The sequence below is a fragment of the Equus przewalskii genome, chromosome 22 (assembly GCF_037783145.1).
Source record: "Equus przewalskii isolate Varuska chromosome 22, EquPr2, whole genome shotgun sequence".
NCBI lineage: Eukaryota > Metazoa > Chordata > Mammalia > Perissodactyla > Equidae > Equus > Equus przewalskii.
In genome coordinates, this window is record NC_091852.1 from 47,973,167 (window position 1) to 48,000,545 (window position 27,379).

Below are 27,379 nucleotides of genomic sequence, written 5' to 3' on the forward strand. Positions count from 1 at the left end.
ATGGGGAGTTCTTGTTTTTAATGGGTCTAGAGTTTCAGTTTTGCAAGATGAAAATGTGCATCTTGTATATCGCACAACAATGTGAATATACTAAACACTGCTGGACTCTACACTTGAAAATGGTTGAGAGGATAAATTATGTGTTATGTTGGGGCCAGCCCTGTGGCCGAGTGGTTAAGTTCGCACACTCTGCTTTGGCGGCCCAGGGTTTCACCAGTTCAGGTCCTGGGCTTGGACATGGCACTATTCATCAGGCCATGTTGAAGCGGCATCCCACATGCCACAACTAGAAGGACCCAAAACTAAAAGTATACAACTATCTACTGGGGGGATTTGGGGAGCAAAAGAAAAAAAAAAGATTGGCAAGTTGTTGGCTCAGGTGCCAATCTTTAGAAAAAAAAATTATGTGCTATGTGTGTTTTAAGAAATTCTCTCTTAATTAATTCTCAAAGTGTAAAATATCTTTTGAAAAAAATATGATAATACACAAGGAACTAGTACGAAAGATGAGTCAAAGGAATGAGCATTCTTGGGGTTGTTGGCTGTGTCTCTCCCAGTCTTCAGGTGAGGATACAGAGGGACACATTCTGAACAGTCCCAGACTCCAAGACTGACACATCGACTGTGCATGAAAAATGTTGGTTTTCTTCCTGCGATTATTTCACAAGCCTGTGTGCCAGACCCTGTGTTAGGCCCTGAGAGACCAAAAAGGAATTTGTTTCTCTCCCTGGAGACGGGAGCCACAGCCTGGGGAAGGCAGGCCTTGAGGAGATAGATCATCAAAGTGGGAACTGAGCTCGGCTGGTCTCTGTCTAGGGGCTACAGGAAGGGGAGGAGGACTGAGAAGCTATCCTCCCAGGGACAGGACACAGGAGCTGGCCTTGAAAGGAAAACTAAGAGTCCACCAGCAGAGAAGGGCTGTGAAGGGCAGGGCAGGCAGAGCAAACTGTAAGAGCCGAGGCTCAGAGAACAAAAGTGAAAATTCTGTTCCTCTGTACCAGATATGCCAAGCAGAAGGAGGGAGTACAGATGGCCAAAGATCAGGCCCCTCTCCTGTCAGAGGTTAACCTCTTCCCTACCTGGGCTTCTGCTTGTGGCTTCCTCGCTGGGACTGCAGTAAAACATTTCAGCTCTCTGTAAGTCAGTTTCCTCATCTACGAAGTAGAACTGATAATGCCACTGGGCTTTCATGAGGATCAAATGAGATAAAGCGTGTTAAGAGTTCGGAGCTGCACACGTGTTCTGCACACAGGAGATGCCGGTTTGCGGCTGGTGCACATATTTGATGGACGAGGGAGCATTCTCCAACTCGGCTGCATCCCTGTTCTCTTTGAAGGTCTATTGGTTCCTGATTCTTCCCTTCCTAACGTTTCTTCCGAGACTCTATCTACACGCTTACACACTAGGTTATCAGCCCCCCGAGGAAAGAGACAAAGCTGAGTCTCCTGGCGTCTCCAGGACCTGACCTTGGTCAGAGAAGAAGAGACTCCTTAGCTATTTTATTAGGCAGCCTAATCAAAGTCACAGCTGCTTTATGGTGCCAACCACTGTGCCACGAACACCTGAGCCTCAACACATGTCACAGATGAACATGTCTCCGGGGGTGACGGCAACTCCATATCCTTTGGGATTTTTTCCCCCTGTGCCTGGCAGATCGCATCCTTCATGCCTGGTAACTTAGTTTACTTGTTAACTAATTTATTCATCCGTGACAGAACACGTCAACAAACAATTGCACAAACTGCACTAGAGATCCGTGCAAAATGCCTTGGGGCCGCAGAGGAGCAGCACCTAAGCTTTCCCAGGCGTGTCCGGGCAGGCTTCACAGGGGAGCAGCATGAGCCGGACTTGGAGTGACCTGTGGGGAAAGGACCTAGGGGTTAAGGAAAGAAAGAAAGTACAGGTAAGGAGAGGAGCTTGGGGCCCCTGGAGTTTCTTGCAAGGCTGAACAACTGTTTCCCATGAGGCCATGCCCAGTGACAAGGACACAGCAATGGTTAACCTCCTCTGGAGGGTTATCTGCAAGTCTGCCTCCCACTGGCATCAGCCCAGCTTTGCATCATTGGCTGGAGCTTCCCCACCTCCACCCCCAGGAGACCTGAGCAAGTCCCCGAGTGAGCGGTAATGGAGCAGAGATTGGGATCTGACTGAGTGAGAGTCCTCGCTTTTCTATTCTTAACTCCTGGGCTTTTATGGAGCTCTGGGGGTTGAGCCGCCTTTTTAAAAGCCCACACATGGAAAGCATGGTGGGCACAACTGACTCACCATTAGGAAAAAAATTGGGTTAGAGCTCCAAGACATGGCTGGCATCAGAATACAATCCAGATGGCTGAAAGATTTGGATGTAAAATGTGAAATCACAAAAATAGTAAAAGAAGAAAATAGATGAATATTGATAATTTTGGAAGTGAGGGGAGTACGGAAGGCCATTCTAAGTTTAACACCAAAGGCAGATAATAACGAAAAGACTGACACTTAAAAAAAAAATTATGTGAAGATGACTGGCACAACAGTAAAGATGTTCAGAGAGAACTTCAATTTCAGAGTTAATGCATATAAAAAGAAGAGGGCCCTGGCCGATGGCTTGGGTGGTTAACTGGGAAACTGCATTTGGAGTATCTGATGAAGATATCCCCTAACTTCTCTCCATGTTTGTACCAATCAGCTGCAGGAGGATTTGCCTCAGACCAAACCAGCGAGGGTGGCTCTTGGGCTGGAGGCAGGGCCTTGCCCAAGACGACAACTAATGCCCAGGAGGGGAAGAGAACTGCCATACCCTCTTCTGCCTTGCATTCACCCCCATCTACACCCAACCAGCACATTCCACTCCACCCACAAAGTTACTACTTGTAGGCTCAGTAAACAGAACAGACAAGAACAAGAATGCACAATTAAAAGATGAACAAACGTCTAGAATTATGACACATTTGAGTAAAGTCACGACTATGCAACAGGGCCATAAAAATCCACCATCGGAAAAACTAACATCCAAGAAACAGAATTAATAAGTACTAAAGCACAAGACTTCAGATTAAGTGTAATTACCATCTTCACAAGAAATATGAAAGGATATTTCACCTATTGAAAAGAATCTACTGGAGATGTTGGAAATTGAAGAACTTGGTTTTCCAAATAAAAATTCAATGGGCTGAATCACAAAATAGATATGGCTGAAGAGTGAATAACAGAGTTGAAAGATCAAGCAGAGAAATTCTTCTGAAATGTGATTCAACAGAACAGGGTAGGGGTACAAAGAAAAGTTAGGAAATGTGGAGGGTGGATCCAGAAGTTCCATCATCTTATTTAATAGGAATTCCAGAATAAGAGAGCAGAGGGAATGGAGGGGGGAAAAGAAAGAAACAATGGTGTATTTCCTAGAAGTGAAGACAAGCATAGCTTTCACATTGAGATGGCCCACTGAGCACCAAGAATAAACCAATAATAATGAATAATAAGACCCATGCCTAGAATAATTATGATGAAATTTCAGAATACCAAGCATAGATACTGAGTAGTTTTGTTCCATCTCCTTACATTTGTAAGTGCATCTTTCTAGGAAGAGGATCCAGAAAAAGTATCCAGTTCTCAAAAGAGCAACCAAAAAGAAAGTCTAAGAACCCCTGCCCTCTATGACGGTGACTTCTCCAAAGGGGGGGAAGGGAAGGGGGGGCGGGGCGGGGGGGGAGTCTGGTGGGACGGGCTCAACCCCTAGTCTCTCCTGAAGGTTGTTCCACATCTGGTCCATTCACTCCTTTTTCTTGCACACTTGGAGAAGGAAAATTTGCCCAAGCTCAAATCAGACTGTCCTTAACTCCACACATTATTATGCTTTCTTCTCTCTGGGAGAAACACTTGCAAAGCTTTCACCTCTGGAATGCGTCTGCTTCAAGAAAGTCTCTAATGGGGCCAGCCTGGTGGTGCAGCAGTTAAACTCACTCCCTCTGCTTCGGCAGCCCAGGGTTCGCTGGTTCAAATCCCGGGTGCAGATCTATGTACCACTTATCAAGCCATGCTGTGGCAGGCGTCCCACATATAAAATAGAGGAAGATGGGCACAGATGTTAGCTCAGGGCCAGTCTTCGTCAAAAAAAAAAAAAAAGTCTCTAAGACTCAAGGATGCTAGTAGCATTTGCTACTCTGAAGATCTAGCTGGGGAAACAGGGAGGGAGGGTCACGAGAGCCCACTGCAGCCTGGCAGCACTGGGACATGGAAATGTGGACCTGCTCGGGGTGTAAGCTGGGCTGAGAGGCTGGAGGCCCAAGCTGGAGACCCAACTGCGCTACCACTAACTGTGTGATCCGGGCAGATCACCTTCACTTTCTGAGCCTCGGTCTCCTGGTCAGTGAAATGGGAACAGCCTTTGTTCTGCCTCTCAGGGTGGTTCTGAGGCTAAGATGGTAAAACAGGGACGACACTCTCTGAGACAGCACGTTTTAAACCAAGGGTCAGTTATGCACGTGCCTTCAAGGGCCACTTAGGTGACTCAAACCTGTGAAGTGGCCAGTGAAGACAGCAGGGAATGGTGGAGACCCTGACCTAACAGACATGCCTGGGAGCCAAATTCGGCCCTAGGTCCCCAGCTTCTGACCCCTGCTCTAAACAGAAAGAAGGATAATTAGAACAAAACAGCTCTCAAAATTGATGTAAATTAAAATTCGGTTTTTCACCCTGTTATGGGTTGAATTGTGTCTCGCCCCCCAAAAAATAAGTTGAAGTGCTAAGGACAACTACCTCATTTGTGACCTTATTTGGAAATAGGGTCACTGCAGTTATAATTAGTTAAGATGAGGTCACACTGGAAGTAGGGTTGGCCCCTAATCTGATTTGACTGGTGTCCTTGTAAGAAGGCAGTCACGTGAAGACAGACAGACAGAGAAGGCCGTGTGAAGACAGAGGCAGAGACTGGAGTGACACATCTACAAGCCAAGGAATGCGGCGATTGCCAGCTCTCATGGGAACTAAGACAGGGCCAGGGGACAGACTCTCCCGCAGAGTCCTCAGAAGGAACCAGCACTGTTGACACCTTGGTTTCAGACCGCTAGCCTCCAGGACTGTGAAAGAATAAATTTTTAAGCCACCTGGTTTGTGATACATTGTTGCAGCAACCCTGCGGAGGAGCGCACTCCCCTCAATGGAACTTTATTTCACAGGGGATGTGAATTTTGGATCTTCAGCATGAGTCAGTGGTGGGACCCCCGGCTTAAGTCCTGGCAGGACCAGAGCTACGATGAGACGCGTTAGGAACTGAGGACCCAAAATTTCAGGAGGCGGTCACTCTCAGCTTCCTGCAAGTGCCGATCCTGAGTGCGAGTGCCTCCCCAGGAGCAGGGCGCCTGTGGCCGTGCTGGCGTGTGTGGCAGTGGCCTGCTTCATGCTTTCTCAAGAGCCTTTGAGTGGTGCTTTGGAGCCTACTATAAAATGTAGTTTCCAGCCACTTTAACCCAAAGCAGAACAAACATGTATTTCTCACTATCTCCGAACGTTTCCTCTTCAGTTGAAGGCTGAAGGATAACAGAATACGCCCCCAGAAAATACTACTGCAGGAGTTCAGGACACGCAACCCTGAAACACCCCACTTTGTGTATTGAGCATTTTGAGCTGATGGCACTTGAGAAACTCCCCTTATTTGCCTAAAGACAGATCCTCCTAAAGGGACTCGCTCGTCCCACATCCCCTCCCCAGAGGTACCATCACGCAGGGAAGACTGACTCTTATCAGAGGAGAGGAGACTAGGACTCGACACCACACCCAGGAGACAAACTCCATCACAAAACATCACACCTCCCCTCCATTCTTCTAAGGGCCCATTCGTCTTTCCTAAAAATCACTTCCTTCTGCTAAGAGGCCTACATTCCCCTCCCCTCTCCATATCAAGATGGTATTTAGTCCTGAATTCTGAGCCACCGCAGGGAGTTACTCATTTTCCCCTGGGTGTCTCCCGTGCATACATGTGGCAGACATGGTCATAAACTTCTGTTTTTTTTCTCTAGTTAATCTGTCTTTTATTACAGAGACCTCAGTAAGAACTCAGGGTAGAGGGGAAATTACTGTTCCTCCGACAGAAGACTTACAAACTTGAGTTTTCTCTCTGCCACCTACCTCATTCACTGCCATCTATCAGTCAATCAATCAATCAGTTTCTCTATCCTAGGTGCTGGAGATTAAGAGCTGAATAAGATGCCAAAGGTGGTGGCGAAGAGAGATTCATTTTTTAAAAAAAGAAAAAAAAAAATCAATTATCATAAAGTGTGATAAGTACTAAAAGAGAGACAAGTTCAGGGGCCTATGAGAGCTCAACAGACCAGGGAGATGGGGTAAGAAGATGGTATCTACACTGCCTCTTTAAGAATAAATAATTGTTAGTCAGATAAGAAAGGAGGAAGGAGGAAGAGGTGACAGACGGGATGAAAGAGGAAAAGGAGTCAAGAATGACATCCAGTAGCCTGCATGATGTACAAATGTGGTGCCAGTCACTAAGACAGGTAAGACCAGAGAAGGAACAGTTATAAAGGATGATGGATTGATTCTGTCTCGGACATGCTGAATCTCAGGTGCCTATAGATAGATATACAGGGAAAGATGACCAACACAGCATTTCCAAAGCTTCTTCTAAAAACCCAAGTTCCAGGAGCTTCAATATTCAAGAAAAAAAGGAGGAGGGGAGGTCTGTTGAAGGTGGTACTAGCCCAGATTCCCTAGGAAACAGAGCCTGAGGCAAGGACTATATGCTGATGCTTTTTATGGAAGTGCAAACCCAAAGTCTCAAGAAGGATGTAAAACGGAAGTGAGGTGGGAGGGACGGGAAGCGATGCAAGATGCAGGGAGGAGCAGCTGGTTGGCCACAAAACTGCACAGCTGGCCACTGCCGCACCAGTTAAGGGAAAGCAAAAGGCCAGGGGTTCAGAATTCAGGCAGCACTGAGAGAATTTGAGAAAACGTATAGACTGTGTCCAAGACAAGCGTCAAATAAGTTGAAGAAATACTGGGCATTCCATGTCTTCTCTTGTAAGATTTGCAGTGCGTCTTCACATATTAACAGTGCTAAAAGTACCTCAGCAAGGAAATACCTTTCATTTTGTTTAACCCAGCATTTGCCAAACTTGTTTGACCACAGAAGCTTTCTTTCCTGCCCTGCTTATCTGTAGAGCTCCGCTGTGGTCAGGTGTGGGTACTGGAATCAGAGCTCAGGAGAGAGTGCAGATGGGAGACAGGGAATGGAGAAACATTTAGGTAGTGATCGAAGCCTGGAGAACGGAGGAGCTCACCCAGGAAGAGTTTGTAGAAAGAGCCTAAGCCTGAGTCCTGGGATACACCAATATTAAGGGACAAGCACAGGAAGAAGATCCCTTAAGAGGTACAAGGAAGAAACAGCCATGGAATTAGGAGAATCAGAAACCATCGTCAGGTAGTCGAAGCGGAAAGGAATTTACGACCAGGTATAGGTGAGCAGAGGCCATCCTAGGACTGAGCTCCTGGAAATTCCATCTTAACTATCAGACCTTACCGAGGAGCTTGTTGGAAATGCACATCTGAGATCTCACTCCAGATCTACTGAACCAGAAGCTACCCTTTAGCTGGATCCCCAGGCCATTCACACAAACATTAAGGTTTGAGAAGCTCTGGTGAAAAACATTGCTGCAAGGGCTGGACTACACTTAGAATGGAGCTTCCAAAGATAACCGTGAGCCCTCAGAATCACCACACCTCTGCCATCATGACTGGGAAAGAAACCACCACCGCTACTGCTGTGGGAAGCTGCTGAACAGGAAGCCGGTGACTGTGAAACCATTGTGCCATGATCCTCATGAGCAAAACTGATGCCTCACCTGCCGCCTCTTCCCACTTAAGTTCAAGTTTCACGTAAGTTCCTTTAATTGGCAATTCCTAAATCACATTTGAAATGCCAGCTGCAAGAGAGTCTAGGAAGTGTGGCTTCCCAGCTTTAATATAGTGGAAGGAAGTGGACAGGGATGCTGTGTGGACCAGCCCATGGTATCCATCATTGATGGTGTCATGGAAGCTGTCCGCCAATATCCATCCTCCCCTTCGTTTATGGCGATAGAAGTTTTAGCTGGGGACACAACTGCTCAGGATAAAGCACTTCCCAGCCTCTCTGCAGATAGCTATGACCATGTGACTAAGTTTGGGCCAATAATATAAAAGTGGGAAGGTCACAAAGCAGCTCCCAGGAATCTTTGGGAGACAGCAGGAGAATGTTCTTTACACTTTTCTTTGCCCTTCCCTCCAACAGGCTGCGTGGAGCATGAGATGCCGCCATTTTGGACCACGAAGTTGAAGGCTACTCTCTGGGGTTGGCAGACAGAACCAGAAAGAGCCTGAGTTCCTGAGGACTTCGCAGGTCAGAGCCGCCATTCCTGCTCTGATGACTTACCTCTGTACCCATGAAAGACAAATCAGCCGCTGCTATCTTGGACCACTCCCAGAAGAACCTAATCCTGGCCAGTACAGGTTTCAAGGGCACCGGTTCTTAGCATTTGGGCACATCAATGATCCCTTTGAGACTCCAATGAATGCCCTTGGACCAGCCTCCCTAGGAAAATGCACATTTGCATAGCACTTTGTGTAACAGTTTCAGGGACTGCATTTTGTTTCTTCCTGAAGACTATCTAGGGACTCATGGATCCCTGGTTAAGAACCCCTAGAACTGAGATTTTTGAGAAGAAAGGATTATAATCAGCAGGCAGATGGCTCAGAGAAAAAGTAAAAACTGGGAAGTGACCCCTGGATTTGGTGTCAGGCTGTTGACACCATTGGTAGGAGCAGTTTCAGTGGGGTGGGGTGGGGCAGAAGCTAGACTGTAGAGTTCTGGGAGAATGGGAATCCAGAAAGTGGAGGCAGCAAGTATTGTCAACCATTTGGAGCAGGATGGTCCCAAAGATAGTGGTGGCTGGGAGACAGTAGAGTCCATAGGCTCCAGCGAGGGTTTTCTTGGATTTCCTCTGCTTCTAGGGCCCGATCAGCCAGAGTGAGGGTGACCTGGGATACCAACACCATTCCATGTGGCAGCCCCCTGGTGGCTTTGGCCATCAGTGCCCTGGGAATGCCGATGCCGTCTCAGAAACGAGCCAGGAGTGGGAGCCTGGGTTGGGAAACATCCCTGAAGGGATGAAGGCTGGAGGACGATCTTGGCTCACCCTGCAGATGTTCCACACCAGGTACCTCTGGGCACCCTTCAGTGAGAGGGCTGCCCCCACTGCCCCTTCCCTCCCCAGCTGGCCCAGATCTGAAAGCAACGTGTCCAATAACCTGGGTGCATCCGGGAGCTGACGTCCAAGCAGACCACAGCCTGTGCTCTGGAGAGGAGAGGGAGCCACACCACGGGTCCTGGTTTCTCTTCTAACCAGGAAGCTCTTTGCCCCTTTTCTGCAGTCAGGTGTCGGACTGGCATTCCTGATGTGCCTCCCTGATTCTCTCCACCCGCTCCTCCTCAGCCCTGCTCTGCCATCCCAGCCTGACCCCTTTCTGGTCACCCTGAGCTCTTCCTTTTCACCATCCCCTGAGCACATTAGTCACTTATGTCCTCTCTTTCTTTAACATCATCCTTTCAAATGATAAAACCACCTTCCCGATGAAAGATTTATTGTCCAAGGAACCCTCCCCTGGTCCCCACAGTGGTGAAATTAGACAAAGGCTAGTCACAGGTGGGAAACCGGAGAAGGAAATGGCTCCGATTTATGCCAGAGCCCTGGGAGTCGGGGAAGCACCGGTGGGGGGAGGCCATCCAGAGGCTCTGCCTGAGTGGGGACACAAAATGCCCATTTACTTCCTATTTGGGGAGGAAACCAGGGGCCTCACTGGGACCCGGCACTTGCCAGTTTGCCAATTGCTGGCCCAAACTGTCAGGTTTTAGGGGTCCCTGGAAGGCCTCAGGCATCCAGGGAGAGGGTGCAGGTCCCAGGTCAGAGCCGGAGCAGGAACGCCTCCCACCTCCCAGGAGGCCAGCAGCCCAGGCTGCTCTGGAACACGCAACCTGCAGACAGGAGACTGAGTTTACAAAGTGGAAACTGTCCGATAGAACTTGTAAACATCCCATCAGCACCCCTCCCACTTCCCAGTCCTGGGGCCCCAGTGTCTGAAAACAAAGCTCGCAGCCACAGAAAGCCTTTTGGACAGATGAGAGCGGAGCCAAACAGATTCAACACAGGTGGGCCTGGTTCCCCGGGCAGCCTAGTCCTCCTCTCCTGACCAGCATTTCTGGGGTGAGGAGGAATAATTCGGCAAAACGACGAAGCTTCCCCCTGGAATTTCAGCAGGGAGCCTCGAAAGAACTACAGCTCTGGCCTCTGAAACACCTAGGTCCTAATCCTAACCCTGCCGCTGACCTGCTGTGTGACTTTGGGTACGTCCCTTAACTTCTCTGAGCTTCCACTTATTTTCTCAACTGTAGAATAAAGATGATAATTCTTCTTATATAAAGTTTTAAGAATCAAATAAATAATGTATGCACAGGCCCTGGCTTTTATTAATTAAGTTACTAACCTGCTTGAGGGTAGAGCTGCTAAATAACTTCGTTTCCCATTTTCAGAAATTCTCTCCTCTCTGCTTTCAGCTTCCCTTTCTCCTCTCTCATCATTTCTTTCCCCAGCACCTGGAAAGATCTCCTAGGTCGCTGCTATTCAAGGGTCCAGGGCAAGCAGCATCACCTAGGAGCTTGTGAGAAATGCAGACTCTCAGGCCTCACCCGGGACCCTCTGAGACTGAACCTGTATTTTCATAAGATCCCCAAGTTTTTCTCTGTGCATGCTAAAGTTTGGAAACCCTTGCACTAGGTCACTTCTTGCTTCTTTTATTTTTAATATCAAATATCACTGGGTTTCAATAGTTCACACCACTTAACAGGAGTTTCCCTCTGGCAAATTGCATAGCACATACGAAAAGCTCCTTAATTGTGACACTTGAATAACAATAAATCATAATATTAATAAAAATAAGAAGAACACAGTCTAATACGTGTTTAACGCGTTGGTATTTACAACACCCTTATACATACTCTCATCTGACTCTAGAATACGGGATCGTTATCAGTGGGTGAGTGACCAAATGATTGAATGAAGACTCGGAGCTGTTTGGTGGAGAGGACTGTATTAGGAGAGGGCTTTTAGAGTCATGCCAATGAGGAATCGTGTTCAGCCGCTAGTAAGAGAGCCAAAACAGCAGTGGACTAAACAAAATAAGGGCTTGTTTTCCTCTCACATGGTAAACTGTCTTCAGGCAGACCAGGCTGATATGGGGACTTTGCAAGATCCTAGAAGCTGGGCGCCTTCTGTCTTCTGCTCTGCCATCCTTAGCATGTGACTTCAATCCTTAAGATCACCTCATGGATGAAAAATTACTGCTGGAGCTCCACCTATCCAGTTCACGTCCCAGGGACGAACAAGGAGGAATAAGGGGAAAGAGCAGACGGTGCTTGTTAATCTCTTTAAATAGCTTTCTCAAAACTCCACCCAATCACTTCCACTGACTTCTCGCTAGCCATGCCCATCTTCAGGGAAGACAGGGAAACGTGGTTTAATTAGCCAGGCACACTGCTGCCCCTGACGTAGGAGTAAGGAAGTTGGGGGATATGGCTATTAGGATGAAAGCTGGCATTCTCTGCCCAAAGGGTCATGAAGGAAAGGAAAGAATGGATATACGAATCATGTTCAGTGCGCCAAGGCCTTCTTGGAAGAGGTTTGTGTTTCTCCCCATGCAATACCTCAACAAGCAATACAGGAGGGAGCGGGCCCTGGTGGGCTGCTTCTGGAAGAAGGGAAAGAGTCTTCTCACCAGTGCATTAGCTGAGGGCCCGGAGTGGGATGAGGTGAGACACCAGGACCCTCAGCTGGCCAGACTCACCTGAAGTGTTGCTTTCTCTCCAGAGGATGCTGGCTTCACGATGGCGTTATCATCGCGCACACTCTTCTCTTGCCTGGGATGCTCTCCCTCCTCCACGGCCTAATTCCTACCTCCTTCCACCACTTCCTGGCCAGTCCTTCAGTCTTCAGCTTGTCAGTTCTCATAACCTTGTTCTATGTTCTCATAAATCTGTTCTATCTTCGTATATATCAAACATTTGTTCCATGTCTGCCCTGCCCTGGCCTTTTACCCATCTAGTACAAAGTCCCTGAGGATAGATACCACATCTATCCTGATCATCATTGAATTTCCAGCACCTTGCACATACCTGGAACATAGCAGTTGCTCCAAAAATATTTCTTGAATGAACAAATGCATCTGGTAAGAAAGTTCATACTATTCCTTAGCTCTTTGGGTTGTAAATAACAAAAAATCTACCTAAACTAGTTTAAGCAAGAAAGGGAAACTTAATTACAACACTACAGGGACATGTCTCAGAGACCAGGAACTAGATTATAGCCTGGCCTCAGGAATGGAGTGGAACCAGAAATTCAGATGCCACCGGGAGTCTCCTCATCTTTCTTTCTCTCTCATCCGACCAGCTTCTTCTGCTTTTGGCTTCTGCACAGTGAGGGAAACATGGCTGCCAAGAGCACCCAAGCGTTGTATGTTATTGGACCAATCAGCTGGAGAGGAGTTAAGACAGCTCTTTTTCTCTCATCTCTATCTCTTCAAAATTCCCAAGGAGAAAATTATTGTCCAAATATGGGTCAGGTGCCTGTCCCTGGACCAATCGAGTGACAGGAGCCAGGGTCATATTGTAGAAACACGGCAGGTCCCGCCGCATCCTTGTGGTTTTGCTGTGGAAGGGTTGATTCCTGGAAAAGAGATTTGGGACAGACCAAACAAAGGACATCCATTGGGACAAGAGTCGGCTCCCAACACACACCAGAGCCACAGGAATCAACACACTCAAGTCAGGATAATTCAGGGAGAGTCAATTCACAAAATGACTAATTATAAAGGTATGGACAGGTGTGGGGAAGACAGCCAGGGTAGGGTAGCCCCCAGGGCTGGAAGCAGCACAGCTGTCCCTACCATAACACCCAAGGTGTGAGGGGAGGCGAGATCACCAGCCCAGGAAATGAGAGAGTGTTGCAGAGTGGGCAGAGTGTTGCAGACGGTGTCCCTTTCCTGGAGCTGCCATAGCAAATGACCATTACTTCTGTGGCTTAAAACAACAGAAATTTGCTTTTGGCTTTCAGCTCAGAGGCGGCCAAGGTGCAACTTTCTTCAGTCGTCCCCAATCCGGGTTCATCCGACAGCATCGCCCCGACCATGCCACCTAAATTCAACCCCAATGAGATCAAAGTCGTGTACCTGAGGTGCACCGTGGGGAAGTCGGTGCCATGTGTGCCCTGGCCCCCTAGATTGGCCCCCTGGGTCTGTCTCCAAAAAAGGCTGATGATGACATCGCCAAGGCAGTAGGTGATTGGAAGGTCTGAGGATTACAGTGAAACTGACCATCTAGAACCGACAGGCTCAGACTGAGGTGGTACCTTCTACCTCTGCCCTGATCATCAAAGCCCTCAAGGAGCCACCGAGAGACAGTAAGAAGCAGAAAAAAATGAAGTGCAGTGGAATTGTCATCTTTGATGAGATTGTCAACATTGCCCAACACATGCTGCACCAGTCATTGGCCAGAGAACTCTCTGAAACCTTTAAAGAGATCCTGGGGACTGCCCCGTCTGTGGGCTGCCACGTTGATGGTCACCACCCTCATGACATCATAGATGACATCAGCAGTGGTGCCGTGGAAATGCCCAGCTAGTTAAGAGCCTCAGAGGAAAATACTTCAATGAAGGATCACTTGACAACCAAAAAAAAAAACAGCAACAGAAATTTATTCTCACAATTCTGGAGCCATAAGTCCGAAATCAAGATGTTGGTAAGGCCACAGTCCCTCCAAAAGCCGTAGGGGAGAACACTTCCCTGCCTCATTCAGCGTCTGGTGGCTCCCAGTGCACCTTGGCTTGCGGCTGCGTCACTCCAATCTCTGCCTCCTTTACATGGCCATCTCCTCTTCTCTGTGTCGTCTCTTCCAGCTCTAATGAAGATGCTTGTCACTGGATTTAGGGCCCACCCAGATCATCTAGGATAATCTCATCTCAAGATGCTTAATTACATCTGCAAAGACCCTTTCTCCAAATCCGGTCAGATTCCAGGAATTCGGATGTGGACACACATTTTGGGGGGCCCTCACTCACCCCACTATAGCCACCGTGAAAGCAGCAATGATTTTAGGTTGAGGGATAAGAGCCAGGGAGATAGGCGGAAAAATAAATACCCCAAACTCCCTTTCCTCCCTCACTTCATCTCCTGCCGGGGGTCTCATTGGCCAAACCCAATAGGAAACCCGAGGGCATGAGTATGGTTGGTGGGTTCCAGGCTCCCAGGCCAAGAGCAGGGTGGAGAAGGTGGTGGAATGGATCTGGAGGGGCAACCACAACGCAGGGGTGCATAACATCAATCAAGGGAAGATTGGACTCTCATTTATTTGGAACTTGAGCCGAGGGTTCATGGCTGCAGAGACTCATAAGTGAATGGCAATAGTACTGGTGGTGTTTGTGCCAATAACGTAACACGTCTGTATACGTAGCTGTTGTGCCTTCACCAGGAAGCTGTCTTAGGTGCGAGCAGATGACTGCTCCATTCTATCTTCTGATGGGGATCTGTCCAAGCATTTCCACACTGAAATATAGACTTTTTTTCTTTAATATGAAAACACCTGATGAATTTGTGTGTTGTCCATGTGTGGGGGCTCTGCTAATCTTCTCTGTATCATTCCAATTTTAGTATACGTGCTGCCCAAGCAAGCGGGAAATATATGGTCTTGTATTTTAAAGTTCTTTTAATTTCTCCCTTTATATCGTGGCATTGTATGGTTTAATATTATGAAACTGTGATGTAGGTTGGTTATATTATTTATGAATGCTAAAGGTGGTGTTGAAAAATATTTATGATAAGAAAGGGGTATTGGGTTGCATAAAGTTGAGAACTCCAAGGCGTAGGTGACTCAATGTGCCAGTGCATGAAGTGCTTGGTAAATAGCACCTATTGTGGTTAAGGCTGTCATCACTCTCCCTCAATTCCAGGCACAAATGAGTTGTGGACCCTGGAGACCAGTCGTGCTGTGAGTCACCGGTGTGGTCGGGAAGAGAGGGCGCAGCCTGGAGCCAGGTCTCCTAGGGGAGGGGGTGCTGAGTGACGCAAGCCGGGTCCCCAGAAACCCGGGCCCTGACATCGCCGCCTCCCCCCGCCCCGAGCAACAGGTCTCCAGCAGAATGGACTCTCTTCTGAGCCCTGGAAGCCCCCACGAGCCCCCGACTAGCCGCAGCCAGGCGGCTCCCTCTGAGCACACCAGCATCCTGGGCTTTCCCCCACAGCCGAGGAGGCTGGGCCAGGCCTGGCTCCAAAGCCACAAACCAGACCCGCCCGACCAGCTGACGTCAGCGGGTCCCAGGCGGGGGAGGGGGAGGTTGGCCTGGGAGCCGGGCTCTCTCACCCCCAGGGGAAGGGAGGAGATGTGAGAAGAACGAGGAGGGGAAAGAGGAAGGAGGAAGGCAGGCAGGCAGCGAGCTCTCAGAAGTCTGATCAGCCGGTGGGGACAGCTGTAGGGAGGGGGGATGGGATGCCCTGTCACCCCCATGCTTGCAACTAGGCATTCAAGACCCCTGCCTACATCCCCATCCTCATCTCAGACCATTCTCTGCATTCCCCCAGGACCCTCCCACAGAATTACTTGGATGTCCCCCCAAAGCCAGGCTTATCAGTGCCTATGTGCCTTTGGGAATACAGTTCTCCACTTGAATTGCCTTCCCTGGCTCATCTAGCTTCAGGTGTCCCTGAAAATATCCCTTCTCATGAAGTATTACCCAGTTCAGACGTACTTTCTCTTGTCTCTGTACCAAACTCTATAGGTGGTTTTTTTTTCGGTGAGGAAGACTGGCCCTGAGCTAACTCTTTTTGCTTGAGGAAGATGGTTGCTGAGCTAACATCTGTGCCAATCTTCCTCTATTTTATGTGGCATGCCACCATAGCAGGGCTTGACAAGGGGTCTGCGCCTGAGGTTCCAGACCTGCAAATCCTGGGCCAGGAAAGGGGAGCACGTGAACTTAAACCACCACACCGCCAGGCCAGCCCTGTAGGTGTTTAAGGCAGACTAGAATGGCCATTGATCAATTTAGGACAGAATTTTGAACTTTAGTGTATGTTAGAATCCCTCAGAAGGCTTGTTCAAACAAGAATTGCTGGGCTCCATTCCCAGAGTTTCTGATGCAAATTCTGGTCTGGGGTGGGGCCAAGAATTTTCACTTCCAGCAAGTTCCCAGGAATTGTTGATGCTGCTGGTCCAAAGATCACACTTTGAATACCACTGGTTTAGTGCAAGAAACAATCATTCCTGGGTATGATCAGAGCTTATTTATTAATTCATTCAGTGGCTGTCTCCTGCAGGCCTGCCACGTGCCAGAAATAGGCCAGGGGTTGAGCAATCAATGACAAGCAACGCAGACATAGGACAAAGCCCCATGGAGCCTCCAGTCAACTAGAGGAGACAGATATTAAGCAAATAAACATACTAGTCAGTATATAATAAGAAATTGTGATAAATGATCTAAAGGAAAAGAATATTATGAAAAAGAATAACAAGGACCTATTTTAGATTGGGTGGTCAGATGGGGCCTTTTGGGGAAAAGGGACACTTGTACAGGTGTATTTTAAACAAACTTCTATAGGGTACACTTATTGCACTGTATTATTGCCTTTTTGTTTTTTAAGTTTTCCAGATAACCACTAGTCTGTGTGCTCTTGAAAGCTAGAATCTTGTCTTATTAATATTTGTGCCTTCCACATGCTGCACAGAGGAGGGCCTTGGTAGATAGTGTAAGAATGGATGGAAATACGGAGGGATCGTTGGAAGAATGAATGAATGAAATGTCAGATGAATGTATGCATAGATAGGTGGATGGATGGATGGATAGATGGATGATGGAAGGACAGGTGACTATCTCTGGCAGCAACATGGAGAACCAGGATTCTTGATGGTACCAGTGAGAGAAGAATGGAAATTGATAGAAACTTAGCTGACTCCTTTACTATATCTCCAAACCCTGTCCATCATTTAAGGTGACCACCAGCAGTCCCTCCTCCCCAAAGCTCCCTTGATTATCATCACTAGGCTCCGCTGCTCGCATGAATGAATTGCTGTCACCTCCTGCACTCCCACGCATGCCACGCTTATTTAGACACGCAATTGTCTTATGCTTGTCACCTACTAACCACCTGTGTGTAAGTTTCTCATGGTAAGCCATGCTCTCTGTGTCAGTCTAAAAAAAGGAAAGGAGTTGGGGGAGGAAGAAGAGAAAGTTTTTCCCCTACCACTGAGCTAAAGAAGGCACAGAGCTCAGAGGGTGGCGCAGAGATTCTAGCTCTGACAATTCATCACGTGACTTCAGAAAAGCACTTTAAATGACACATTTCCTCCAAAGATACGTCTCAGGCTTCTCAGAGGAGCACGGTTTATTTAGAGACTCAATTTGAGTCAGATAAGGAGAATAAAAACACCCAGAGTTGAGGTCCTCTGGGATGTTTAAAAATGGAGAGTGGAGGGGCCGGCCCCGTGGCTGAGTGGTTAAGTTTGCATGTTCTAATTTGGCAGCCCAGGATTTCATGGGTTCGGATCCTGGGCACAGACCTAGCACTGCTCATCAAGCCATGCTGAGGCGGCCTCCCACATAGCACAACTAGAAGGACCTGAAACTAGAATATACAACTACCTACAGGTGGCTTTGGGGAGAAGAAGGAAAAAAAAAGAAAAAGAAGATTGGCAATAGATGTTAGCTCAGGTGCCAATCTTAAAAAAAAAAAAAAATATGGAGAGTGGAAAGAAAACTATAAACTATATAGAAACCAGCACCTTCCCTTTGAAGATTCTCCACCGGGATGAAAGCTCGACTAGCTTTTCATGCTTGACTCCCACACCCTTGTTTCCAGTCTCATCAAAGCTCTTTACCACCCAGCCCAGTCCTCTTCTGCCCAAGGAACTTGAGTTCAGAAGAGAATCCCCAAAGGATCTGGAGGTGGGGGAAGAGCCCCTTTGTATCCAAAAGAGAGCAGAATGAAGAATCTGGGACACAAAATTCCCCAGAGATGGAAATAAAATGCTTCTCAATAGTGAAGAAGCTGAATAGAGAACTCTCAAAAGAGGGCAAGACGTCAACAAACGTGGGCATGGATATCTAACCCTAATAGTAACTAGAGAAACGTAAAAAAGCGAGATTTCAAATGTATGCACACACATATAAACTATATATATATTAAACTATAATAGTCTGTGTAAGTCAGGATGCCTCTAGTGGACTGAAATTGGCACATTTCTGAAATCATGGGGCAGTGGGCCTCAAGCGTCTTTAAAATGTTCACGTTTTTCTCCCCCCTAAAAAGAGGACATCAATTTATTCCCAGTTCTTATGATCTATCCTCAGGGAATCACTTAAAATACAAAGACAAACAAAACAGCAAAAAGAACCCTGATCACACAGACGTTCATCCGTGTATTACATGTAATAGCGAAAGACTGGACACAGCCCGGAAGTCCGGCAACGAGAGAATGATTGTTAGTTAGACATTTGTAGAATACTATTCATCCATGCCCAATTCCGTGTTCTGCAGGGTTCTTCCTTGGGGAATGTGCCAGCAGCGATGTTGTCTAGGGTGCAGGTCCTTCAGGAGAGCACCTGATTGAGTCCCTTGAGGCCAAAACCTGATGCTTAGCTTCTCAGTATCAGAAACTGGCTTTTCTTAGTGCACAGATAAGAGTAGACTCATGGTGATGGATTTCCTCTCAAGGCTAGGGTAGCCATCACAGCCAACGTAGTAGCTCACACTGCATGACATCCCTTTCCAGACAGCAGACTATGAGCATCCACTGCCCAAGATCTGTCCTCCAGCTGGTATTGGGGTAGAAGGGAAGAAAAATCAGCAGGCTGCTCAGTGCTGAAGTGTCTCTGATCTAGAGGAGAGACAACGTCTCTAGCAACTGAAATGCTTGTGTCTCTCCCTTGGAGAGCGGAGGCTACCTGGTGACCAGTTTGCTCTCTTGCACTTGCTTTTCCATGCTCACCACTTTCTTATTAACGCAGTTCCATTCTGAGCACAGGTGACTGACCAATCCAGGGGTGGCACGAGCTGGACCAATCATCGTTCCTTCTCTGGGCACATGGACTTGGGATGGTGCTAGTTGTCAATGGATTGCCTCTCAGCTCCAAATTCAACCTTCATTATCTGCTCCGTAAAATGTAGTGGGCCATCTAAAATGTTTCCCGTGCCGGCTGACAAAAGTTATGCTTTGTTAATAGAGAGCACTGGAGAGTCGTTGTAGGAGGGATTTTCCTTTCTGATTCTGGTGTGCTCTGCTCAGCAGGCCCCTGTAGCGTGTGGCACCTGGCTTCTACAGCTTGGACAACTCCTCCAGTATCCAGCTCCTGCAATGCAAGCGACTTCTTCAACATCAGGGTCCTGCTGATGCAAGCCAGGATAGATGGCTTCTTTAGCATCCATCTCCCCCAGTGCATGGTGGCCAGAATCATCCGAAGGCCAGCAGCCTCCCCTGGCACTCCCACTACAGGTGGTTTTATAGAGGGGTGACTCCAGTGAACACATCTTAAGCACCCTAGAGGGTGGATTTCTAGCGAGTTCTGACAGTGCAGCAACATAGGGACTTCTCTTCCATCCAGTGAACCACAGCCGTGCCCTCTCCAACAAGGTCTGGAGCTCAGCCATGGGGTGGCGGCCCGGGGCTCTATCTTGGATGGTCTAGCTCAGCCCTGAGCCTTGGAGCCGCTATTGTTGTGCTTTCTAGAGTTCTCTTTACTTCCTACTGGCTGATCCCTTGTTACTCCAATCCCTGTTATAGTTGTTAACAAAAATATCCAGTATAAGAATTAAGTTAGGAAAATTTTTTCCTCATACAGTTTGCAAACCGGGGAGATGTGGCCTTCGGCAGCAAACTGAAAGTAGGCTCAGGGGAGAACAAAGAAAAGGGGGATGCCTTTACAGAAAAAGTTTCCGTGCAGGTTCCCACTCAGATCTGCTTATGCAAATAAGAGATACAAGCCCACTGAGTCCTGATCAGTTGGTGCAGGTCACAGTTTTGTTGGTTAGGTCCAGGTGGCTGTTAGGGGCTTTGGCAGAGTGAAAGCTTAAGAGTGCATTCGGTGGTTTTCCCAAGAACAGAGTACGTGGCTACATCCTGCTCTCGTCATGGCTGCTTGGCTCCATTTGTTTTGAGGTCCCAGTTAGCCACACAGAGTCCATCTTGTTCTCAGGAGTATTTTTGATTTCATTTTATTTCCCATCGTTAATAATTCTTTACATTAAACTTTCACAATTCAAATTGCTGTGTGGTTCCTATCTCCTGATTGGGCCCTGACTGGTACAGGGACTAAGACATAAGGTTCAGTCCCTCTCTGGTGACTACACTGTGGTGAACTTGGGAGTACCAGGCGGCCATCTTTTCTGCTGAGTGGACTGGAAATATAGAAGAAGCTGGTCTACAGAGCAGAGAGGAGAACAAAATAGGGGCACAGGGAGAAGGAACAAGTGATGGAGGCTGCCAGTCTGTTCCTGAAGTCCACTGCACCTGGGAGACGCCCCAGCCTCCTAATAATTCTACTTTCCTCCTCTTTTATTTTTCTTTTTCAGTTTAAGCTAGCTCTAGTGTGTTTCTGTAACTTACAACCAAAAGAGACTTTAATACAATCTCTGGGAGAGGCTGTGCTGCCTCTCATTAGAATCTCTTAATATACATTAGTTTCATCAGAACATTTAGAGTTTGAAAGACGTCCTCTTTTGCTATTTATAAAGGTGAGAATGAGTCCAATATAAAAGTCCAATAGAGATATGTATGTATGTCAATTATACTTCAATAAAAATATTAATAATAGTAATAGATATGTAATGGGACGAGTACAGCATTTTGAAAATTACTAATGTGCTTGTTTCTTTTGTCTTTTCCTCTTCAGCACAAATCGTGGGCTGGTTATCCTCCATTTGCCACTGCAGATCCGCCTTCCTCCATTCTCCACCCTGCTCCACGCACCGGGAGGCTGACCTCTGCAGAGTTCTTGTTGCTCCGCCTTCCAGCTCAGCTCCGGTAATGGGACACTGGAAGGAGAGGAGAGAGCAGGAGGAGAGAGATGTGAGCACAATTATTCCCCCGCTCCCTCTCAGCCAGACCTCAGGTGGGCAGTGGCCGCCTCCTCCACCTACAGTCCTGTCAGACAGTCTCTCTCCCACAGCCACAGCTTTGTTTGTTGCTCCTTCAGGACGAGGGAAGTTACTGCCCTCCCACATCGCTACTCCCTGAGTGCTCCGCCATTGCTCATCTGTTACCTCATCCCGGCCAGCACCTTTGTAAATAATCCTTCATTAAACCCTTCAGTCACCATGTTCGGCAAACCGTCTGTTTTCCGCGGAGCCCTGGCCAGTACAGCAGCCATGGGAAGGAGGGGAGCAGGGGTCAGCGTTTGTTACAGAGGGGATACAAGGAGAAAGACGGGGGCTTCTGACACGCAAAATGGGATCGTGGAGAAGGATAAACGCCTTAAAGGCAGCCTCCTTAAATTGCCTCTTCAGGTTATTCTTCAGTTAGACTCGTTGCTCATTTTCCCATTAAGCAGGTGGGAAGTTGTGCAAGAGACTAGCTCAGCTAAAAACAAAGATTATAGGAACCACTGGTTTTCTGCACATTCCTGGTTGAAGTGCAATATCAACCTGTAAGCACTATGGGAACGTGGCTAACTAAATGACAGAATGACGGGATGGAATATTAATGATGATTACAGCAAACCTTAATAAGCAACAGCTTATAACATGCTGCCAAGTGAAAAAGGAAGGCAGGAAACTTACGGTCATCGCGATCTCAGTTATGTTAAAAGCATACACACACGAGCAGAGAAAAAGAGAACTTGTAAGGAAGTCACCAAAATGTACAAAGAGGTTGCGTTTAGGTGGTGGAATTAGGGGTGGTACTTATTTTTTTCCTTTATATTTTTTTAATACTCCAATTTTTCTACAATGAGCATGAATTGCTTTTGTATCCAGAATTTTATCTGCTTTTTCTAAGAGAACATGTGCAGCATGATCTGCTCACATTATCAGGAACGACCCAGACTGAGCGGCAAGTCCCAGCCAGGGCTTCCGTTTCCTGGGCGCCTGGGCCTGGTTAGTGCGGGAACCTTGGCAAACAACTGTCGGGTTAACTCTTTCTTCAGAAGAGAGGAGGAGGTGGTGCCACAGGGACCTTCTGCTGAGGGCTGCCGGTGGGAGTGCGGTCGCTATCGTGAGTCCCGTCACCCTGGGTACCTACTGCGGAGATCTGGGGAGTTCTTGTCTTCCAGGCAGGGTGAGTTGGGGCCAACTGTAGGGGGCTTCTGGAAAATAAGTAGAGTCAGAAGTAGCCGTGTCCTTGGGGACAGGTGTGGGACTCTACCACCAGTGACACGCGCAGGGTATGAATGGTATCCTTGGAGAGTGGAAAGCACCATCAGGCCGGCTTAATCAGGACCGGAGGGAACATGTAAGCTGATGTCCTTGTTCCTGCCGAGGTGAGTGTGGTCCTGCCTTTGGGCCTGTGCTCGGGCCCTTTCCTCTGAGGAGGGACATGAAATGGCATCTCCCTTAGCCCATCTCTGTCTACCTGATTCCTGCCTGAATTACCTTTGGAATATTTAAGTGAAATAGCAAGAATTCTTCATCCTGGTGAATCAGGCATTGGGTTCTGGCCGTCTGGAGGGCACGTACCCGCACCCCTGATGCATCACCCGTAAGGCCTCCTCCTGGGGTCAGGGCAGGGAAATGTGCTGAAAGGCAGTGTTGGTATTTCGATATTTTGTTTCGTTTTGCTGTTGTAGGAGACGAAAAATGATTTTCTCTCTACCTTCTGAGTTCTTAGCTGAGAGCCCTGTAATAGAAGACAGTTAACTACAGAAAAACAAACAGAAGTTTACGCACGTATCTGCCACATGTATGCACGGGAGACACCCAGGGGAAAATGAGTAACTCCCCGAGGTGGCTCAGAGTTCAGGACTAAATACCATCTTGATATGGAGAGGGGAGGGGAATGTAGGCCTCTTAGCAGAAGGAAGTGATTTTTAGGGAAGACGAATGGGCCCTTAGAAGAATGGAGGGGAGGTGTTATGGTTTGTGATGGAGTTTGTCTTCTGGGTGTGGTGTCGACTTCTAGTCTCCTCTCCTCTGATAAGAGTCAGTCTTCCCTGCTTGATGGTACCTCTGGGGAGGGGATGTGGGACAGAGAGCTTCTTTAGGAGGATCTGTCTTTAGGCAAATAAGGGGAGTTCAGAGAAAGCTCTCCTGGCATTTGCTGTTTTTCAAGTGCCATCAGCTCAAAATGCTCAATATACCAAAGCAGGGTGTTTCAGGGTGGCGTGTCCTGAACTCCTGCAGTCATATGTTCGGTGGGCGTATTCTGCTACCCTTCATCACGGTTATCCATGTGGTTTCCTCCCCTTAGTTACCTCCCACCTGGGCTAGTCACCCCACCCGTCACAAGGCAAGTCTGTGGGAAGAGCCTTTCCCTGGGCACTCCCCACCCCCGGGCCCTGGCCAAGGCTGCGCTGCCTGCAGTCTCTGCCTGCAGTCTCTGCGGCCTGCAGAGTTCCATCCCCCCAGTGCCCAGGGCGTGACCTCCTACCAGCCTCTAGGGACACTCGCCCTGCCCGTCTTTGCCTCCTGACGCTACCATCAACCTCCCTGCACCTCCTCCCTTGACCAGTGTTGAGGATCAAGAGAAAGAAGCCGCAAGTTCTCTATATAGAGCCCTGCGCCCTGGGCTCTGTGGCCCTGAGCTGGCCGCTCGCCTGGCCCACGGCGGAGATGGTGTATCCCTTTCCCCTCTGAACCTGCTCCTTCTCTTTTTCCCAGTGTGCGTCATGCCTCGTGCCTTGTGCTTCGGAAGCCTACCCGGCCACAGCAGACATCTAGGCAAGCAGGCCCACAGGGACGGCCTCCTTACCGTCCTGGCTCCCTGATGACATCCCTGCAGGCTTCCCTCTTGAATCAGCCACTGTGAAGTGAGGGCTAGGAGAGAACAGACGACACTTCTTGCCCTGACCGGTCTTCCCTTCCTGTTCTTTCCACCTTTGGCCGAGACACCACACAGAAGTGCATTTTGGTTCTGTTTACATTCTCGTCAGAAGGCGTGCTCATTTCCAGGCAGCGCTTCTCACACAGTGAGGGACGTAAAGATCATCTGGGGCCCTTGTTAAAGCACAGGTTCCGACTCGGTCATTCTAAGGTGGAGCCTGAGACCGGGCCTTTCTAAGAAGCCCCTGATCCCACGGGATGGAAGGGGCCCAGTCCTGTATTCTAGGCTTAGTGGGATACTGCCGAATCTGTGAAGAGGATCAGAACTCCAGTGTCAGAATTAATCACTGCTCCCTTCGTTTCCCCAACACCTCGCTCAAACCTTGATACAGCTGCTGACAGCTGGACTCGCCTGCACCTCTGCCGCCCCGGGGCTGCTGGACAAATCATCTTTGGAGCCCTAATACCTGGCATGGGGGATGCTCAGCAGCTTTTTTGAATAAAGGAACAAACGCATTAATGGCTTTTGAAGGCAATTTACAAAAGATGTAGGTTGTTAATAGGTAACATTCCCCAAACTGTATTCCCTGGGACACCAGTTCTGGGGGTGTTAATAGATATTTGTTAAAAGATGGAGGGGAGGTAAGAAGGTTCTGTAGTCACTTAATCTGGAAAATGCTGGATTAAAAATAGACATCTGAAGAGCTTCTGGAGGCTATAATAGACTCGTGGTCATTGCTAGTGTCTAGGAGAGGGATCCAGTAGGCAGCGTTGCCCTCACTAATATGACCACAGAGAACTTTCCTGAGAAGCATCTTATTGCTTGTGTGCTGAGGAATACAGGGACAGTCATGACTCTGGGTATTCATCCAAGGATTGTGGGTAAAAATTAAGTTACGAAGGAGATCTAGCTAGCCGGTAAGGGAAGAAGATGTGAGAACCAAAAAGAAATAGAGGCTTCCTTTTCTGTTCCCCTTGCCACCTGAGTCATCAGACTGTGGGGCTCTCTCTGCTCTTCTGGATTCCTCGGGGAGGAGGACACAAGGAGAAATTCCGACTCCTTCTTCCTCCTCTGACCCACTGCAGTGGCTGAGAGGGAGAAGCCAGGAAACCAAGAGAGAAGGGAACCAGGAGCACTGCTTGGTGCTCAGTCCGCTAAAAGACTAAGGATGCCCGTAAGTATCCCCAGGAAGAGCTGTGCTCCAGCCAGAAGGCAGGGGAGGATCGGAGTTTTAAAAGGGACCACATACTGCAAGTGCGTAGCTGGGATTAGAGTTGAAATAAACTGACAAAAAGAAAGGAAGAGTCTAGAAAAAGGCCCCAAGTGAATCCCAGAGTTCATTTACCTTAAACAGTGGCTCCTAACTCAAGGCGATTTTGCCCCTCCCATTCCATGTTCCTCAGCATCTGGAGACATTTTTGGTTGTCACAACAAGGAGGAGGGTGCTACTGGTGTCTAGTGGGGGGTGGCCAGGGATGCTGCTCAACGTCCTGTAATGCACAGGACAGCCCCCACAGCAAAGAATTATCAGGTCTCAAGTGTCAGTGGTGCCACTGTTGAGGAATCTTGCCTTAAACATTGTTCTAACACATCACCTTGAAGTTAACATTTAGGATGTTGCTTAAATTCAGCCGTTTTACCATGAACATTTGGGGAAAATTTATTCAGTAGGTGAAAATCCGTGATTATGCATTTGGAGGTCCAAATCTCAGTCAGCAATACTATTTTGTATGTTTAAACGACATCATAAACAACATTACACGTTTTGCAAGGAGACAAAAAAAAATAAACGGACTCACAACAAGTATTTCCTTTAATTTAAAAGTTTAGGAGCCAGCCCGGTGGCATAGTGGTTACACACGCTTCGCTTCAGTGGTCTGAGGTTTGCAAGTTCGGGTCCTGGGTGTGGACCCACACACTGTTCATCAAGCCATGCTATGCCAGCATCCCACACACAAAATAGAGGAAGATGGGCACAGATGTTAGGTCAGGGACAATCTTCCTCACCAGAAAAACATATACATATATAAAAAATAAAATTAAATAAAAGTTTAGGATGCTCAGATTCAGCTGTTTTTTCATAAATAATCTGGGGGATATTTATTAAGTAGAAGGGGATAAAAAATACAAATAAATAAATAAGAGCAGATGTGGGAAGGATCCCATTGCAGGCTATATAATTAGAGAACTTCTCATACAGGTCCACGGGGAGACACGTAAGAGGGTGTTTTATCACAAAGTTGTTTGTGATGGTTGGGGAGCTGGATACAATGAGGTGTCCATCATTGGAAAGTCTTTCATAATAAGGAGCAGTAAACTAGCAACCAATGGTGTATACATAGCAACGTAAACAGATCTTTAACACACGGTGCTGAAGAGGGGATAAAAACGTCAGGAACAGAGCCCTCTTGCACAATAGTATTGATTGAAATTAAAAATACATGCCCACAAGACAATGCTTCATGTTTTCAGGAACACTCAAATATAACGATTCACAAATCTTGGTCACAGTGCCAACTTTACAGTCTCTTGGGCATTAGGCACCACTGCCACCTGGTGGTAGCAGTTCACAACTCAGGGTTTTTTAAAAAATAAGATGTAATTCACATACCATGAAATGCATAAATTTTAATTTGATGAATTTTGACATTTGTAAGCATTAGTGCAATCACCACTATAAACAATATATAGAACATTTCCATCGTCCCGGAAAGTTCCTTCCTTCCCTTTCTGGGAAGTCCTCCCACTCCTTACCCTAAATGTAACCACTGATCTGTTTCTGGCACTGTATATAAGCTTCGCCTGTTGCAGAACTTCATACACATGAAATTATACAATGTGTACTCTTTCGCGCTTTCGGGAATCATAATGTTTTTTGAGATTCATCCATGTTGTGACATGTATCAATAGGTAATTCATTTTTATTGCTGAGTAGTATTCCGCGGTGTGAGTGTTTCACAGTTCGTCTTTCTATTCACCAGTTGACGGACATTCAGGTTGTTTCAACTTTGTGGGTATTTCAAATAAAGCTGCCATGAATATTCATGTATAAGCCTTTGCGTGGCCGTACGTCTTGACTCATCTTGGATGGAATTGCTGGGTCATAGGGTGGACGTACATGTAATTTTTTAAGGAACTGCCAAAACAATTCTCCAAAGCAATTGTATCATTCTACACATTCACCAATAATGACTTTATGTCAACAATAAAAAGATGAACAACCCAATTTATTTAAAGGGGCAAAAAGACTTGAACAGACACTTGACGATATGCAAATAGCCAAAAAGCACAGGAAAACGTGTCCAACATCAGTAGTCTCTAGGGAAACATGAATTACAACCGCCGTGAGATATCATT

The 27,379-nt window shown here is 47.5% G+C and overlaps 1 long non-coding RNA gene, 1 other non-coding gene and 1 pseudogene across 2 annotated transcripts; 2 read left to right on the forward strand and 1 right to left on the reverse strand.

The window, feature by feature from the left end:
- Positions 1–10,256: 10,256 nt before the first annotated feature.
- LOC103555022 (large ribosomal subunit protein uL11-like) lies at positions 10,257–13,811 on the forward strand (annotated as a pseudogene).
- An 818-nt stretch (positions 13,812–14,629) lies between these two features.
- LOC139078803 (U6 spliceosomal RNA) lies at positions 14,630–14,732 on the reverse strand. The gene has a single exon (XR_011531917.1). It is a non-coding gene; the product is annotated as a U6 spliceosomal RNA (small nuclear RNA).
- A 7,154-nt stretch (positions 14,733–21,886) lies between these two features.
- Positions 21,887–27,074, forward strand: LOC139078633 (uncharacterized). The gene is made up of 2 exons (XR_011531659.1): positions 21,887–22,321; positions 23,860–27,074. It is a non-coding gene; the product is annotated as an uncharacterized lncRNA (long non-coding RNA).
- The last annotated feature ends 305 nt before the right edge of the window (positions 27,075–27,379 follow it).